This window comes from Heterodontus francisci, chromosome 24 (genome assembly GCF_036365525.1).
Source record: "Heterodontus francisci isolate sHetFra1 chromosome 24, sHetFra1.hap1, whole genome shotgun sequence".
NCBI classification, from domain to species: Eukaryota; Metazoa; Chordata; class Chondrichthyes; order Heterodontiformes; family Heterodontidae; genus Heterodontus; species Heterodontus francisci.
The window spans coordinates 61,518,969-61,539,159 of NC_090394.1; positions in this window are offsets into that span (position 1 = coordinate 61,518,969).

Genomic DNA, 20,191 nt, shown 5'->3' on the forward strand with positions numbered 1-20,191 from the left:
TTAGAAATGTAATAGGTTCTGAGCAAGTGAAATGGGGGAGGGTGGGAAGGACAACAAAAGGGAAGGACTGTGATAGGGAGGAGGGCAGGGGAGATTAAATGACAAAAGGTTTCATGGTACAAGGCCAAAGGGGGTGGTAATGGACAAGAAACGAAACAAATGATGTGACTAGAGGAGGTATGAATGGCAGGATCGTGAACAACTGTGTCCGAACGCAAATTAAAGGAAATGAGAGAAATGAGAATGTCTGTGATAGGGTGGAAGGCAGGAGAGATTAAATGGCAAAAGGGATGATGGTGCCAGGTGAAAGGGACAAGTAAAGAAACAAATGATAGGTTTAGATGAGGTGTAAATGGGAAAAGCAGAATCATCGCCTGCCCTCCGAAAAAATGAGAGCAGGAGATTATGATCGAAAATTGTCGAATTCAATGTTGAGTCCAGAAGTCTGTAAAGTTCCTAATCAAAGATGAGGTGCTGTTCCTTGAGCTTATGTTGAGCTTCATTGGAACAATGTAGGAGGCTGTGGTCAGAATGGGAGTAGAGCGGAGAATTAAAATGACAGGCGAACAACTTTTACTTATTGTATTGGAAAACCTTTGATCACTTTAATGAACGTAAACAAAATTAGTAAAGAAGACGGGAAGCTGTTGAAATCATTCTTCTGCAGCTGCAGCTGAAATACATACAACTGGAAGCTACAATCGTCCCTTTTGCAATTCAACAAATATGACAATAGTTTCTTGCAATTTTGTGCAGAACGAGTTCAGGTATACATCACATTAGCTTCAAAGAAGACTTCTTTCACCAATCTGGAGAATCCACCAATATTAAGAATGTTTTTGCTTTGAACACAAGTAGTTCCCTAATTTCAGATAGAGATTTCAAAGAATGGTGCAATGCTCTTCTCTTGCTGAACCACTTAACCTCTACATACATTGGTACATCTGCTTGAATTGCCAATGATAGAACTAGTGTGCACTGATGAAGTTCACGGTTTTTGCCGCAAGACCAATAATTTTTTTCAATTCTTGATTTTTCACCTCGATCCATCTAGGTTCTTAGTTTAAAATACTGTGGTAGCTGATGAAAATTGGCAAATAACCTTCTTTTGTGAGTGCAGAGCTACATTATTAATTTCTTTAGGTAATGTCTCAGTCCCTTTTAAAATTGCTATCATCATCTCCCTCCTCAAAAGAATAATTTTTGACCATCTGTCCTCTCTAACTACTGCTCCATCTCTAACCTCCCCTTCCTAATGTTCTTCTATCTCGGTGCCCATCTCTCTAAACTCCTGTAAGAATCCCTCCAGTCCAGCTTCTATGCATTTCACAGTACCAAGACGGCCCTGCCCAGAATCACAAAAGGTACCCTCTCTAACTGTGATTGTGGTGTGCTATCCCTTCTTATCCTCCTTGACCTCTCAGCAGCATTTAGTACTATTTGTCATCCATCACCATCGTTGCTCCTGCGTTGGTTAACTCTGTGGGAGTGTTTCCACTCTTATCTATCCAAACACAACCACCAGGTCTTCAGCAATGGCCTCACATTATCACCTCAAGAGTTACACAACAATACAACCTAACCTATATGCTGCCACTCAGTGATATCATCTGCATGTGCTGTGTCATGAGTATGCTGACTACACCCAATTCTATCTCTCCACTATTTATCTCAGTCTCATGACACCCTCCTTGCTGTCAAATTACCTGACCAACTCCAAGTTATGAATGAATCCCAGTTCCTCCAACTGAATATTGGAAAGAGCAAAGCTGTGGTTTTCAGTCCCTCCCAGCATAAACTCTGCACCCCTCCCATGCCCTTCCCCAGCATCTCCTTCAAACGTCAGGCTGTATTCATCACCAAGACCACTCTGGCTACATTGCCTGCTTGCACCACTACCTCAGCCTCTCCACTGCTGAAACACTTATCCATGCTTTTCTCACCAATAAATTTAAACATTTCAATGCCCTCCTAGCTAGCCCCTCAATCTCCACCTTCAACAAAATCCAAATTATTCAAAGTGATGTGTCGCTTTTCTAACTCACACCAAGTCCTGCTCACCCGTCACTCCTTTTACTGCTGACCTATATTGGCTCCCAATCCCCTAACATATAAAATCCTTGCCTGACTCCTTGATCTCTTCAAAACTGTTTTCTGCTTTATCTTTGCAATTTCCTGCAACTTTGAATACCTTCCCACACCCTTTGCCCCTCTAACTCTGACGTATTGTCCTTCCTGCCTCCCTCTGACAGTCTTCAGCCATCTTGATTTTACTCCCTCAAAGTCCCTCATCACGGTCCTTCATCTCTCTACTTCTCTCTCCTGTTTTAAAAACCTTCTCAAGGCCCATTTGTTCAATGAAGCTTTTGTCACCTAATCTCTCCCCATGACCTTGGCGCGTGTTCCCATATTATTTTCATTTGTGAAGAATCTTGACAATTTTTTTAAGTTAAAGGTGCGATATAAATGCAAATTGTGTGGGTTTTTTCAGTATTTTCGTAATTGCTTGTGTGAAGATATTTATAAAGTTGAATAAGGAAGGTCCATGTTTGATAAAGGAATAAGTTTAGACCATATTCTTTTCATATTTTTGTTAATAAATGGGCACCAAATAAACTCCTCCTTCATATATCCTTTCTCTATAATACAGGGAATGACCACTGATGAATAAGCAACTGATCCAATGCCATGGATGCATTGAGGGTCATTTTGACTTTGCACGATAGTGTAAACAAGTCATAGTAAATCAGAAGTCCATTTTACATCTCTCTCATTATTTATAACTATTTAAATTTGCTTCTATTACTGGTCCTGATCTTGAGAAACATTTTCAGCATTTTCATCCATGGACTCTGGATGGATGAAAATACATTATTAAATGGCTGGAATAGCAGAAATACTCAACCAGCAAAACAAATTGAACATGCTCTGCATCATAAACCTCTTCAGCTAGGAACTTTCATTGGTCCATGTCAGATGGGGCCAGCAACATGACTTGAATAAACTAAAATGCAGACAATGGCAGTTGTATTTCACTGGTAAGTGAATGAGGGAGTTTCTGCTCATTTGCTGTCATCCCTTGGTGTTTCTTTTAGCCCTGATATGCTGTAACTTCCTTAAGTATTTACTGAATAGTGAGGCACATTAGACCAACGTATGGAATTTTCTACCACAGCCGCATATATTAAAGCATTGTTGCTTTTCCAACTGGCTGCTGCACGTTTTGCTCAGTTTTGAATATTAGTCAGTGACAGGAGAGGATAATAACAGCCCCAAAACAAATCCAATCTTTCAGCTCACACCTCACCTGTTCCACCCTCACTCTTTTCTTAATCTCTATTTTTGCAACATCTTGTCTTTTTCCCCCTAACAGCTATCCTTTTTTTTATCCTCATCCTCCTTGAAATAGCACTTTGTGATCTGACTGACTTTTCTCAGTACCTTTCTCAATATTCCGAAGAAGGGTCACTGACCCGAAACGTTAATTCTGCTTCTCTTTCCACAGATGCTGCCAGACCTGCTGAGTATTTCCAGCATTTCTTGTTTTTATTTCAGATTTCCAGCATCCGCAGTATTTTGCTTTTACTTTCTCAATATTGCTTGATTTTGATGCCTTCCTCCATTTTCCTGCCAGTCTCATTAACCTTCCTGCTCAGGTAGGTGTAAAAGATGACATGGTACTATTCAAAGGATAGTTGGCATCTGTCCAGGGATAAGGACTCTGAAAATCTACTCTTTATTATATAAAATATATCGGTGGAGGGTGCATTCCTGCACAATTCATGTATGTATGTCTTTTAACTCTTTATACTCTCAACACCTAAAAGAGGTGGTGTAACAGAAGTTCCCCTGGTATGATAATTGTGATTATAATTCACAATATATATTAATGATTTAGATGAGGGAACTAAATGTAATATCTCCAAATTTGCAGATGACACAAAACTGGGTGGGAGGGTGAGTTGTGAGGAGGATGCAGAGAGGCTTCAGGGTGATTTGGACAAGTTGAGTGAGTGGGCTAATGCATGGCAGATGCAGTATAATGTGGATAAATGTGAGATTATCCACTTTGGTAGCAAAAACAGGAAGGCAGATTATTATCTGAATGGCTATAAACTGAGAGAGGGGAATATGCAGCGAGACCTGGATGTTCTCGTACACCAGTCGCTGAAGGTAAGCATGTAGGTGCAACAGGCGGCAAAAAAGGCAAATGGTATGCTGGCCTTCATAGCGAGAGGATTCGAGTACAGAAGCAGGGATGTCTTGCTGCAATTATACAGGGCCTTGGTGAGGCCACACCTGGAATATTGTGTGTAGTTTTGGTCTCCTTATCTGAGGAAGGATGTTCTTGCTATAGAGGGAGTGCAGCGAAGGTTTACCAGACTGATTCCTGGGATGGCGGGACTGACATATGAGGAGAGATTGAGTTGGTTAGGATGATATTCGCTGGAGTTCAGACGAGTGAGGGGGGATCTCATAGAAACCTATAAAATTCTAACAGGACTTGACAGGATAGATGCAGGAAGGATGTTCCTGATGGTGGGGGAGTCCAGAACCAGGGGTCATAGTCTAAGGATACGGGATAAACCTTTCAGGACTGAGATGAGGAGAAATTTCTTCACCCAGAGAGTGGTGAGCCTGTGGAATTCACTACCACAGAAAGCAGTTGAGGCCAAAGCATTGAATATTTTCAAAAAGGAGTTAGATATAGATCTTGGGTTTAACGGGATCAAAGGGCATGGGGCAAAAGCCGGAACAGGCTACTGAGTGGGATGATCAGCCATGATCATAATGAATGGTGGAGCAGGCTCAAAGGGCCAAAAGGCCTTCTCCTGCTCCTATTTTCTATGTTTCTATGTGACAGAAATCACACCTGCCAAATGGAAACATATTAATTTCGTCATATGAAATACTGCTTGAGAAATTATTTTACTGGACACTACAAATGACTTGCCTCATGTGCCAGGTTAAGGATAAACCCCAATCTGCAGTGAAATCTGCACCTCTAATTCCTGTATCGGCTTTTGGAAAAGCCTCCAGTAGAGGGCCGGTGAATTGTGAGAGACCCCTGCCGAGAACAAATGGAGACTGACAGGCACAGGTCTGGCAGAGAGTTCGAGAGGAAAGGGGAACAAGGGACAAAGAGGACAGGTTAAAGGAGCTCTGGGAGGATTCCCAAATGAAAACCCCGACTGTCCGGTCAGCCAACCCAGAAATGTTGGAAAAGTTTGATGCCATATCTGCCTATGTAAATGCAGACAACAGAAGCACCCACCAGGGCTTCTAACAGCATTTGCAGAAACCTGCAGGGACAATGAAAATCCTCAAGAGGGCAGAGAAACTGTGAGGGTGATGCCTCACCTAGTCGAAGTGCTGCAGGGGAGTGCAGTAGAATCTGGACAAATAACTGTAAGCAGGAATGTCCCAGAGGATATAGGGGAGATTAGCAAAGAAAATGCCCCCACAGTCAGGAGAAAAGAGAAACCACAATGCCCTGCAGTGAACAGCACTTGCATGACTCACCAGAACACTGAAAGTGAGGTCAGAGAAGATCCAACTACTGCAGACTCCCAGGATCAGAGCTCATGCCCAGAGCTAATTAAATCCAACAATCTCCCTGCAGGCCCGAAAAAGAACAAAGGCAACCTAGCCAATTATTGAAATTTGCAGTACCAAGCTCCCCCAGAAACGTATTTTTTTTATTTCCAAAATATACTTTGTTCGTAAAAATCTGTAAAAAATACATTAAAAAACAGTTCCAAACAGCACCAGGTCAGACAATACAAAGAGTGCAAAGGCGATCAGTTTCCTTCAATACAGGAATGAGTTGCCTCACAACCCTTCCATTTCATTTTCCATGCCATGTACATTTTACAGCAAACACATATTTTCCGGATACAGTTCGAGGGGTTTTCCATGGATCCAGCCCCTCAGTTCACCTTGGTGGGGGGAGCTTACACAGTGGTCTTTCCCCATTGAGCCTTTGCCACAGCTGCCCCAAGCTTTAGTGCGTCCCTCAGCACGTAGTCCTGGACCTTGGAATGTGCCAGTCTGCAACACTCAGTTGTGGACAACTCTTTGCGCTGGAAGACCAGCAAGTTCCAGGCAGACCAAAGGGCGTCTTTCACCAAATTGATAGTCCTCCAGCAGCAGTTGATGTTTATCTTGGTGTGCGTCCCTGGGAACAGCCCGCAGAGCAGACTCCTGTGTTACAGAGCTGCTTTTGATGAACCTCGACAAAAACCACTGCACCTCTTTTCACACCTGCTTTGCAAAGACACATTCCAGAAGGAAGTGGGCAACAGTCTCTTCCCCACCACAGCCACCTCGAGGGCATTGTGCGGAGGGGGTGAGACTTCGGACGTGCAGGAAGGATCTGTTGGGGAGGGCTCGTCTCACCACCGGCCAAGCTACATCTTGGTGCTTGTTTGAAAGTTCTGGTGATGAGGCATTCCATCAAATGACTTTGGCAGGCTGCTCGGGGAACCATCCGACAGGATCTACCATCTCCTTTTCCTGTAGGGCCTTGAGGACATTCTATGCAGACTACTGCCTGATGGAATGGTGGTCAAAGGTGTTTTTCCGCAGAAACCTTCCCACGAAGGATAGGTGGTACGGCACAGTCCAACTGGATGGAGCGTTCCGTGGCAATGTGACCAGGCCCATCCTTCTCAACACCGGGGACAGATAGAACCTCAGCACGTAGTGACACTTGGAGTGTGCGTACTGGGGATCTACACACAGCTTGATGCAGCCGCACGCGAAGGCAGTCATCAGGATGAGGGCGATGTTGGGTACATTTTTCCCGCCCTTATCCAGAGGTTTGAACATCGTTTATCTCCGGACCGGGTCCATTTTGGATCCCCAGATGAAGCGGATAATGGCTTGGGTGACCGCCACGGTGCAGGAGTGGGGTATGGGCCAGACCTGTGCCACGTACAGCAACAACGTGAGCGCCTCGCACCTGATGACCAGGTTCTTACCCATAATGGAGAGAGATCGCTGCTCCCACATGCTCAACTAATGTTGTACCCTGGCTACTCGCTCCTTCCAGGTTTTGGTGCAAGCCACGTCCCTTCCGAACCATATCCCCAGCACCTTCAGGTAGTCTGACCTAACGGTGAAGGGGACAAAGGATCGGTCAGCCCAGTTCCCAAAGAGCATGGCCTTGCTCTTGCCATGATTAATTTTGGCTCCCGAGGCCAGTTCGAACTGGTCGCAGGTGCTCATCAGTCTGCGCACAGACAGCAGGTCCGAGCAGAAGACGGCGACGTCGTCCATGTACAGGGAGGTTTTAACCTGAGTGCCTCCACTGCCTGGGATTGTCCCTCCTCTTATTCTCGCATCCTTCCTAATAGACTCAGCAAAGGATTCAATACAGCAAATATACAAGACCGGGGAGAGAGGACAGCCCTGTCTGACTCCAGATTGGATCGGGAAACTTTCCGATTCCCACCCGTTGATTGAGACTGCGCCACTGATGTTTGTGTAGAGCAGTTTGATCCAATTGCAGATTCCCTCCCCAAACCCCATTTTGGAGAGGATGTCCATCATGTAGGTGTGTGATATTCCGTCAAAAGCCTTCTCTTGGTCCAGGCTGATGAGGCAGGTGTCTACCCTCCTGTCCCGTACATAGGTGATTGTATCCCTGAGTAGCACGAGACTATCGGAGATCTTCCTGTCGGGTACAGTGCAGGTCTGGTCAGGGTGAATCACCAACTCCAGAGCAGACTTGACTTGACTGCCTATGACTTTGGACAGAATCTTGTAGTCAGCATTAAGCAGTGAGATGGGCCGCCACTTTCTGATTTTTGCCCTCTCCCCCTTCCGCTTGTAGATGAGGGTGATGATACCTTTCCTCATGGATTCTGACATGCTGCCAGCCAGGAGCATACTCTCGTATACTTCCAGTAGGTCTGGGCTGATCCAGTCCCACAGGTCTGAATAAAACTCAACCAGTAAGCCGTCGCTTCCGGGCGTTTTACTCGTCTCAAAGGCCTTTGTCAGCTTGTCCAGAGTTAGTGGTTTGTCCTGTCTCTCCCTCATGCTGTCATCTAAGACCTCTGTGATAGATGACAGGAAGGACTGGGAGGCTCTGCTGTCTATGGGCTTCACGTCATACAGCCCAGCATAAAAGGATTTGCTGATCCTTAGTATGTCGGACTGCGAAGACGTTACCGAGCCATCCTCTTCCTTCAGGCTGCTGATAACAGAGCTCTCTCTGTGTACCTTTTGGAAGAAGTAACGCGAGCACATCTCATCTTGCTCAATGGAGCGGACCCTGGACCGGAAAATGATCTTGGAGGCCTCCGTGGCAAAGAGCGAGGCCTGCTGAATCTTCACCTCTTGGATGTCCTCCTTGACCTTGACCCCCATCGTCTGCAGCCGGAGCAGATTTTGCATTCTTTTCTGGAGTCGGGACATTTCTGTCTGTCTCTTTCTCACCTTCTGAACACCTTTGAAGATAAAGAACCTCTTGATGTTCTCCTTGATCGCCTCCCACCAGTGAACTGGAGGCTCAAAGAGGGGTTTCATGGTCCTCCAACCTTTGTAATCCCTTTTGAGTTCCTCAACGTTCTCTGGGGTTAGCAGTGTAGCATTGAGCTTCCATATCCCCCTGCCAACCCACTGGTTGTCCTGTAAGTGACAGTCAGCCAGTAAGAGGCAGTGGTCGGAGAAGCTTGACGTTGGTGGATCTGACCGTGACAGCATGGGCCACAAACAGGAAGTCAATCATGGAACGGGCAGACCCGTCCGATCTTGACCATGTGTATCTATGCTGCGCTCCGTCTGCAGCTTTGCTGAAGACGTCGTGCAGTTCGGCATCTTTTACTGTTTCTATTAGGAATCTGGACGTAGCGTCCAGTTTGCTGCCGTCACTGCTGGATCGTCCAGGTGCATCGATGATGCAGTTGAAGTCACTGCTTAGAATGACCAGCCTGGACGTCGCCAGCAGCAGTAGGAGCTGCTGGAAGACAGTCAGCTGCTCGCTGCACTGAACCGGGGCGTACACGTTGATCAACCAGAGCGGAGCATTCTTGTACATTACATCTGCTACGAGGAGGCTACCGCCCACCACCTCCTTTACCTCAAAGAAGGTGAAGTTACCTCCCCGCAGCAGAATACCCAGGCTGGAGGAACGAGAATCATTTCCCCCTGACCAGATCGATGGCCTGTGGGACCACCATCACAACCATTGCCTGTAGGTGCTGAGGTGTGGTATTCCACATTCCTGCAGAAACAGTAGTTCAGCTTTGACCTTGGCGAGGTAGTCCAAGGTTGAAACACATCGCGTAGTGGATTTAATGCTACGCACATTAATTGAATCAATCCTTGTACCCATTTTTATGTTAGTTGTTGCTTTCCACACCATTTGTCATTGCTAGACCCAGTCCTTTGGTATGTTCCTGCCTACCCATGGTGTACACAAGCTGTTTCACGTTCACTGGGCTCAGAAACCCCTCCTGGTTTCTCATACAGGGTTTGTTCCGCTGGGGTGACATCGGGGGTGTCTTGTCGGCAGCAAGGATTGGGCTGGTCTCTGCTGTTGTTTCCTCCTTGAGAACATCACTGCTCCCGGCTTCCCGGAGCTGGAGTGCACCAGACGTGTCGTTGTTCTCGGTGTCCCGGAGCTGGGATGCGCTGGGCGTGTCGCTAGGTTTGGCGCTTTTGGTTTGGTGCGCGCTGGACCCATCACAACTTTCAGTGCCCAGGGGCTGGGGAGGTTTCATCTTCCAGCTCCTTTGAGTTCTGCCGCTTCTTTTGTAGGTGCTGTCGTTCCGACACTTCCTCGTCCAGTGAAGAGGAGCTGCTGTAGTCTGTCTCAGATGGTAGCCTCCTCTTGCCACTGGTTTGGGTGGTGACCTGTTCCGCTTTAGGCAGTTTTTCCTTGTGATTTTCTTTTGTACCACTTGCCACTGACCTGTTTGACCATCAGCTGCTCCCTCCTCCATTGACTCTGGCTGTGGAGGAGGGGTTTCCGGGCACAGGGTAGGTGTTGGGTCGCTGGTTTCACCTGCCTCCCCTTTCTTCTTCGCAGGTAGGCTTTCCTTGCTGTGGAGAGGGTTGCTTGTCTCCTTCCCAGCACCAGACGCATTCGTTGTTCTTTCTCCTGGCCCTTGCTGCCTGAGCATAGCTGAGGCAACGTTTGGGGCAGGTTTTGTAGAGGTGGCCTGCCTCACCGCACAGGTTGCAACATTTACTCTGTTTACAGTCCTTGGTCTGATGGCCTTCCTTCTTGCAGTTCTTTAAGACATATTTATTGTGATTTTTTTTTAATTTCCAAAATATACTTTATTCATAAAAATCTGTAAAAATTACATTACCAGTTTCAAACAGCACCAAGTCAAAAAATACAAACAGTGCAATTGAGGTCTGTTTGCTTCATTACAATCATGAGTTGCCTCACAACCCTTCCATTTCACATTTGTCATGCCAATTACATTTTTACATTTTACAGCAAATGAAACTTTTCCCGACACAGTTCGAGGGGTTTTCCATGGATGCCGCCCCTCAGTTCAGCTTGGTGGGGGGACCATACACAGTGGTCTTTCCCCATTGAGCCTTTGCTGCGGCTGCCCCAAGCTTTAGTGCGTCCCTCAGCACGTAGTCCTGGACCTTGGAATGTGCCAGTCTGCAACATTCGGTCGTGGACAACTCTTTGTGCTAGAAGCCAGCCGAGTCAAGTCTGCTCTGGAGTTGGTGATTCACCCTGATCAGACCTGTACTGTACCCGGCAGGAAGATCTCAGATAGCCTCGCGCTACTCAGGGATACGATCGCCTATGTACAGGACAGGAGGGTGGACACCTGCCTCATCAGCCTGGACCAGGAGAAGGCTTTTGACAGGATATCACACACCTACATGATGGACGTGCTTTCCAAAATGGGGTTTGGAGAGGGAATCTGCAATTGGATCAAACTGCTCTACACAAACATCAGTAGCGCAGTCTCAATCAATGGGTGGGAATCGGAAAGTTTCCCGATCCAATCTGGAGTCAGACAGGGCTGTCCTCTCTCCCCGGTCTTGTTTGTTTGCTGTATTGAACCCTTTGCTGAATCTATTAGGAAGGATGCGAGCAGAAGAGGGGTGACAGTCCCAGGCAGTGGAGGCACTCAGGTTAAAACCTCCCTGTACATGGATGACGTCGCCATCTTCTGCTCGGATCCGCTGTCCATTTGCAGACTGATGAGCATCTGCCACCAGTTCAAACTGGCCTCAGGAGCCAAAGTTAACCACGGCAAGAGCGAGGTCATGTTCTTTGGGAACTGGGCTGTCTGATCCTTTGTCCCCTTCACTGTCAGGTCTGACTACCTGAAGGTGCTGGGGATATGGTTCGGAAGGGCTGGGGCGTGCACCAAAACCTGGGAGGAGCGAGTAGCCAGGGTACAACAAAAGTTGAGCATGTGGGGGCAGCGATCTCTCTCCATTGTGGGTAAGAACCTAGTCATCAGGTACGAGGCGCTCACGTTGTTACTGTACGTGGCGCAGGTCTGGCCCATACCCCACTCCTGCGCTGTGGCGGTCACCCGAGCCATTTTCCGCTTCATCTGGGGATCTAAAATGGACCGGGTCCGGAGGGACACGATGTTCAAACCTCTGGATAAGGGCGGGAAAAATGTACCCAATGTGGCCCTGATCCTGATGACCACCTTCGTGTGCGGCTGCATCAAGCTGTGTGTAGAGCCCCAGGACGCATACTCCAAGTGTCACTACATGTTGAGGTTTTATCTGTCCCCGGTGTTGCGAAGGATGGGCCTGGTCACATTGCCACGGAACGCTCCATGCAGTTGGACTGTGCCAAGGGGTGAGAGGGGAACCTGAGACCACTTCCTCACCTGGTCGTAACATAATGATTTCATATCACAGAATCATACAATGACTAAAGAAGAGGCCATTCAGCCCTCTGAATCCATGCAAGAGCAATCCAGCTGGTTCCACTTCCCTGTCCTTTCCACGCGGCCCTGCAAATTTTTTTCCTTAAAGTACGTATCTAATTCCCATTTGAAAGCCACGATTGAACCTGCCTCCACCACACTCTCAGGCACTGCATTCCAGATCCTAACCACTCACTGCGTAAAAATCATTTTCCTCATGTCGCCTTTGGTTCTTTTGTCAATCACCGTAAATCGGTGTCCTCTGGTTCTCAACCCTTCCGCCGATGAGAACAGTCTCTCCCTATCTACTGTCTAAACCCTTCATGATTTTGAACACATCTGCCAAATTTCCTCTCAACCTTCTCTGCTCGAAGGACAATAACACCAGCTTATTCAAACTATACACATAATTGAAGTCTCCTCTCATCCCTGGAACCATTCTTGTAATATTTTTCTGCATCTTCTCAAACACCTTCACATCCTTCCTAAAGTGTGGTGCCCAGAACTCGTGTTTTATAAAAGTTCACCGGAAGAACAGGGACATTAACGGTGGAGCTGAAGTAGAGTAACATTATGAAACCTGACACTTCATGAGAATGGACTGCGAGAACCACAACTCCACCTTACGTTTAAAACCTTGCCCCAGAGAATTTTTTTTTACCCTTCCTCCCCACCTCTCAAAAGGAGACAAATCGTTCCCATTTCAGAGTAGGAAACTGGACTCTAACCCATGGATTGTGAAGAACGGAGCAGAGGAACTAAACAACAACACTGCATTTAAACTCTGAAGGGCAGCTGAACCTCAGCAGAACACCAGATTAAAACCAAAAAATCCTTCCCCATCTAAGCAAGCGCAGTTCCATTCTGCACAAAAGGACCATATTATAATTTCAGCAGCAGCTCCGGACACCCTTTGGTGTTACTTATTTGGAATGTGTTAACCTCACTCGAGCTGAACACCTTTGCTAACCAACGCCAGTGGTTTGCAATTGTCAAACCTCATCGGCATTAACTGGAAAAAAAAAATGGTTCGACTACCTGCTCTGACGCAGTTAACCTGTTGTTTGGCGCAGCTACAAAAGTGAATAACTTTGTTTTCAAGCACTCTTATTTTGTAAAGCACGCAGAGAGACTTTGTTTCAGTTCTCTCTAAAGTTCAGCCCTTGCCTGTCGATTACCAGTATCAGTGAATCTAAGTCTATTACTCCCGATTAGAAACCAATGGTCATTGACGGTTTCGATCTCTAACGCTATCATTTCCTCGTATCCCATAGTTTCACTTTCCCAATGAAACAAGAGCTGAGCTATTTATTTACAGTATTCCGAACCCTGCCCACCACACAGGGCGACTTATTGAGAAACATGTGTTGCTATTTGTCGCTCAGAAGCGATGTGTTCGTTTAAAAATAAACTGAGTTCAAAGTGAACACGAAAATAATATACCGAGAAAACAAGAACTCCTGAGAGGGGCCATAACGTCAGGCGAAATGAGGGGAATTTCTGTATGCAGCGAGTTGTTATGATCTAGAATGTACTGGCTGAAATCCTGATGGAAGCAGATTTAATAATAACTATCAAAAGGGAATTAGACATACACTTGAAAAGGAAAAGAAAATCCGCAGAGCCATGTGGAAAGAGCAGGGGAGAGGGATTAATTGGATATTCTTTCAAAGAGCTGGCACAATGGGCTGAATAGCCTCCGTGTATGCTGTAAGATTTTATGATCACATCCAGATTAATGGAATTTAAAGGCGAGGGAACTTAAATGTTAACTCTGTTTTTCTCCCCGCAGATGCTGCCTGACCTGCTGAGTTATTCCACCCCCCAGTATTTTCAGTTTTTATTTCACATTTCCAGCATCTGCAGTATTTTGCATTTTTTAATTTAAAGACTAATGTTACTTTGTTCTTGCAGCAAAGGGTACAAAGCAAGACAAAATCACAAATGCAGCAATCCTCTCAAAGGCAGAACTCCTAAGTGTGTTGCACTAATCAAACAGAGGCGGCTTCGGTGGATGGGACACATCCACAGGATGGAAGGCTGTCGCAGGCCCAGGGGCCTTCTGTATGGTGAGGTAGCCGGGGCCAGATGACCAGTGGGGCGCGCAAAGCTCCGCTTCAAGGATGCTTGCAAGTGTGACATGAAGGCCCTGACTGTCGACTATTGCACCCGGGAGTCACCAGCTGGCGAATGAGGGAAATGGCGAAACATCCTATGACTGGTGTGCACTACCACGATGACCAGTTGCTACAGCAGCTTGGCAACAGGCGCCAACGTCAAAAACAACAACTCACAGCGTCACTTGGCAGCTTCACGTGCAGCACTTGTGGCACAACCTGCCTCTCAAGGATTGGCCTTCACAGCCATCAGCAAAGGTGCACCAAGAGAAGACACCCCACTTAAATAGATTGTTTATATATGGAAGGATTCCAACCAACCAAAGGGTACACGCTTGTTCCTGTTTTCAGAGCATTGCAAATAATGATCTGCCTTTTCACTGCCTGTTTACATTGCTGTCATGCTAAGGAAGTACTTTCATGTCTAAACTTAAAAGTCCATTCACACTCCACCTTCAGCCTCACTGCAAAGGAGATCCCTTGTTAAAGCCAGCCTGTAAGCAGGGCCAAAGGCAAAGCTAAATGTTTCCAGACCCCAACTCGGCACCTGATGGTTTCAAATCTGCACAGCACACCTCTAGAGCGGGGTGCAACTACTTTCTGCAGTTTGGGTTCTAAAATAAATTACAATGTGACAAAATCATTCCCCAAATAGTTGTCCCTCCTGGAGCTAAAGATAAAAGTACTTTCAAAGTACTTTCACAGGTAAAGAAAAAGTAACTAAAGATGTAGGCTTAGAAATGCAATTGTACAACCACTCATTTTTCGGGATCGTGGGGAGCGGGGGTGGGGGGGAAGGAAACAGGCCTGAAGAGTTTAATATGGTGTGGACACACTCAGTCTGCACTGGAAGTGGGCCATGCACCATATCGGCTGGCTGGGGTGGCTTTTACTCGGCCACCTGAAACTGACGTTAGGACGTTGCCTGTACAATTTGGGGCCTTCACACCAGTTTCAGGCCTCTTTGCAAAATTGAGTCATGAGCATCCGCCATGTAGAGAGGATTGATGTGGACTAGGAAGGAGTATAGATCAAATCAATGTGGTGGGAGATGAATTTTTTTTTAAAAAGGGCTTGTTACATTTGTAGGGGTTCATTACAGACCTCCACACTGTGGGAAGGAAATGGAACGGGAAGTTGGAAGTCAACTTTTTTTTTTATTCCTTCACATGCTTTGCTGGTAAAACCAGCATTTAATGCCCATCCCTAATTGCCCTTGAGACGATGGTGGTGATCCACCTTCTTGAATACAAATGAGTGGCTTGCTAGGCCATTTCAGAGGGCAGTTAAGAGTCAACAACATTGCTGTGGGTCTGGAGTCACACATAGGCCAGATGGGGTAAAGATGATAGGTTTCCTTCCCTAAAGGACATTCATGAACCAGATGAGTTTTTAGTGACTATTTGGTCGTTCCATCATCATCATTAGTGATACTAGATTTTTTTTTAAATTCCAAATTAATTGAATTTCCCCAGTTGCCACTGTGGGAGTTGAACTCATGTCTGCAGATAATTAATCCAGTAACATAACCACTAATGCTAGTGTAGAGAGAGCTGAATAGAGATAATTATATAAAATAATAACAGAAAATGTTGAAACACTCAGCAGGTCAGGCAGCATCTATGGAGAGAGAAACAGAATTAACATCTTAGGTCAATGACCTTAGGTGTACAATCAAATTTTAACAAATTTTAGGAGATTATTCCATAGTTAGGTATATGTTCACAAATATATTTTATGAAACTGCACATTCTATGTTTATTTTATGAAGCAGTGATATGGTATATTTAGGAGGATTTTCCCATGTATATTTTATGAAAACTTAGTGCATTTTGATTAAGAGATACTTATGAGAGGAATACTGTACATTAATATATCCAGACGTCTTGGCATGATTGTGTTTGTGCTGCCAGCCTTGACAGTAAAGGGGTCGAACCAGCTTGTTTGTTTTCTTTTTATGTCTGGGCTTTAGTTAAGTGGGGGTTGGGGAAGGCGATCCTGCATACCCATGGCCATGCAGGTGGGACTGTTGGCCTTCATGGCTAGTGAGTGGGCTGCTATGCTGGGAGAAGACACAGTCGACACAGGGCTGAATTTTATTGGGGCGGTGGCGTCCTTTAAACTCAGCGCGGCGCCCACATTCAGCGGCGACCGCCGAGCCCCCACCCACCGATATTAATCGCAGGGACTCATTTCCATAGAGGCCAAGCGCCGCCCTCCCATTTTACCTGGGGAGAGGCGGGACATTCAACGCAGGGAGAGAGTTTTTGACAGCTGTGCAGCAGGTGCTGGGGCCCTATTTTAAGTGCTCCAGCGCCTGCTTCCTGACAGCTGTCAAAGAAATACTTACCTGACTGCTGGCATTCTGGCAGCAATCTGGCAGCAAAGCAGAAAGTGCTGCAGAAACCCAGCAGGTCAGGCAGCATCTGTGGAGAGAGAAGCAGAGTTAACTTGACCAAGTTCACAGACCTGAAGGTGAACTCTGCTTCTTTCTTCACAGATGCTGCCTGACCTGCTGAGCTTCCCCAGCACTTTCTGCTTTGCTGTCACATACTTACCCCGCGGTGTCCTAGTGTCCTGTGAAGTTGCGATCCTCTTCTTCCACTCAAGTGTAACATTCCTTCTTGTAGGCGTGCCACACCTGGGTGAATATTCTTAATTTTGCACATTCCATGACGTGAGACTGGAATATACCATAAAAGGTGAATACACAACAGAAATAAAACCATAATTGAAGAATAATTACCTCCTACGAGCATCTAATCATCTGACTGTGAAAAGCCACAGACTAATATGCATTTGGAATCTGTATTCCTTTCTCTGCTAACTGTTATGTAAAAATACATGTAACTGCAATTATAACATGTTTGTTAAAAAAAACAGGGAAATATATTCATATTCTAGCTGCATTGCCAACTACAAATATTACACCAATAAATATGATCAGCTGCTGCAGAAGCAAAGTGCTCGTGAACATGTGTCGATGTGTAATAGTTGAAAAACCATGACAGCAGCACAGATTACCGCCCGCCCCCCAGTCCTGCATTGGTTTTCAAACATATGCAAGACAAACCTTGCAGCCAGAAGTTAGAGCTGTTACATGGTGGAGTCACCTTTGCATTTAAAGGAACACAGCAAAAGCCGAGGATGGCAGAGGGTTCTCTAGGGTGGTCCCACAGTATAGTGAAGCCTCCCTGCTCACTCTCCTCCAGGCTGTGTGGGCAAAGCGGGAGGTCCTTTTCACCAGCGATGGTAAGAAGAGGCTCTCTCACCTGAACAAGGCAGCCTGGCAGAGGTGGCAGAGAAGGTAAGTCGCCGTGGGGCTATCTGGCATCAAAGGATCCAATGCCGGAAAGGGATGAACGATCACTCTCCCAGCCAGCCAGGGCCCTCTAGGCTTCATGCGCACAGGGTATGACTGCCAAATTCATCCACAGCCAAAGGGCTATCATACCAGCAGCCTTCCTACAGCCAGGCTGCTATCGCAGAAGTGGCACCACGTAGGAGAATCTGCAAGCATTTCCGACAAGCATCCTGACACAGATGGGTCTGCATGGGTGACACAACACCCTAGAAAGGTGGGAAACAAATTCGTCTTCAGTAACATTGCAGTGCTTTTACTGTGTGAATGAAGTGTGCCAGCATGTACTGATCGTGGCTCCTCCCATTACATTATTGGCCTTCCAGAATTGTCAATGTGTGGAATAACATCATTGCCATGCCAGTAGCACTCATGTGTGTCTCCATGGATGTAGTACTATAGACAATGGCTCAGTATTCTGCTGCCAGTAATGGTGGACGCAAAGATGTTGCAGATGCGGACTGCTGCACAATAGGTGAATGAGGGTGCTGTGTGGTGTGCAGAGCCCACGGTGGTTTCTATGGCGTGGAGAACCTTTGAGCAATGAGGCATCCTTAGCTCGCTGCTCGCCCTGCATGTGGTGCCTGGATGCTCTCTGTCCTCCCATGTGCCTTCCCTGCTGTAAGACCTCAGCGTCATCATCGTCCGAGGATGAGTCCTACTCATGTCTCTCCTCATCCTGCAAGGTCTCCCCCCCTATTGACTGTATAGTTGTGCAGAGCACAGCAAACAGCAACGATGCAAGTTACCCTTTCCGGCCTGTACTGCAGGGCACCACCCGATTTATCCAGGCAGTGGAAGCATGCTGTTCGCTTGCTCAATAGTGGCTCGTAGCTCCGTGGCTGGCTTTGTATCGTTCTTCTGCAGCAGTGCTGGGGTGTCTCACCAATGTCAGCAAGCATGTCTGCAGGGGGGATCCCTTGTTTCCAAGAAGCCACCCCTCCATCTGAGCTTTTCAGTGAAAAGCAACAGCAACTGTGACTGGCGCAGGATGAAGGTGTCAAGGCAGCTGCATGGAAAGCGGACACATATTTGCATGAATTGTTTCCGGTGATCACATACGAGCTGCATATTGATTGAGTGGAAGCCCTTATGGTTTATGTATTCAGCTGGTCACCCGGCAGGAGCCTTGATGGCCATATGGGTGCAATCTATGGCCACTTGCACCTGTGGGAATCCCGCAACAGAGCCGAAACTGGTAGCCCTCTCGGCTTGGCTTCCAGGGTCCATCGTGAAGAGGATATAGTCACCAGCCCTCCGGAACAGGGCATCGGTATCCTCCCTGATGCAGCTGACTGTGTGACCCCACAAAGGTCTTTGGTGGGCCCATGAAATGATGCAGAGGTGTAAAAATTGAGAGCTGCTGTCACTTTGAGGGCCACAGGCATAGGATGTCCCCCGAAGCCCCTGGGCTGCAGGTCATCATGAAGTAGGGCACAGAGATGTGTCACCGCCTCTCTCGACATCCGCAATAACCTCTGAGGCTGGCACTCTGACATCTGCAGGTATGTCATGCGGGATCTGTAGATGCACGGCGTTCTATAGTGGCGAGCTCTCCTTGGGTGTTGCTGCTCACAACTGGGGGCCTCTATATGGGCTGCATCTGCCTGTTTGTTTTACCTGTGGTGTGTATTGATCCTCTCAAGAAGCGCATCAATGAATATAGGGTGAACCATCCCCTGCTTCAAGTTGCAATTCAACTCGGTTCCTTCAATGCTTCGAAGGTTCATAACAGGGCAGAGATTGATGTTGAGTGGAACATCAGGTGCTTTCATGCAGCATCTGTGTGGTATGGCATAATATTGCCCGGCTTAGCTCCCAGTAAGAGTGGCACCGCATGACCACATAAAGATTAAACATGCTGCATAGATTGACCCACAAGACATATAAGCTTCACACGCCTACCGTCTGTGGCACTCTCCCCACATAAAGGGTGACTCGAGGACCATTGCTCCTTCAATGACAGAGGCAGTCAATAGCACAGAGCTGCCAACCATTACGGAGGGTGGAATCACTGTTGCCCCCTTCGGTAATGCAGAGTTAGATTCCTGCATATCCCCCCTCCCTTCCGTAATGCAGAGTTAGACCCTGCATATCCCCCCTCCCTTCCAGAATGCAGAGTTAGACCCCTACATATCCCCCCTCCCTCCTCCTTTCCAAAATGCAGAGTTAGACCCTGCATATCCCCCCTCCCTTCCAGAATGCAGAGTTAGACCCCTGCGTAGCCCCCCTCCCTTCCAGTATTCAGAGTTAGACCCCTGCATATCCCCACCACCCCCCCCCCTCCTCCCTTCTGTAATGCAGAGTTAGACCCCTACATATCTCCTTTCCCTTCCAGAATGCAGTTAGACCCTGCATATCCCCCCTCCCTCCTCCCTTCCATAATGCAGAGTTAGATCCCTGCATATCCCCCCCCTCCTTCCTCCCTTCCAGAATGCAGAGTTAGACCCCTGAATGACTCAACTTAGCAGGTTATAAATGTGTCTCGGGTCCCTTTCAGCCGTCACCTGGTCTTACTGTAACAGGGTTTAATTTTAAACACACCGTGTTTTGAGCTCCCCCTTGGTGAATCCTTGTTCACAGCTTTCCAATTATAAGGAAAAGAAATGAGCACAAACAGGCTTTCTTAGGTTTAAAGAAGAAAAGTAACATTTATTAAAACTTAAACTCTAATTTGGTTAACGCCTACAGATACGCACCGCACCCCATGCTAGCATGCATTCACGATTCGTACATGCAAATAGAGATAGAAAAGAGCAGAAGAAAAATAAAGTGGAGAGGTTTGAGGCATTATCTGAAGAGTTTCTTGTTACGGTGCTTCGAGCTCACAGTAGAGT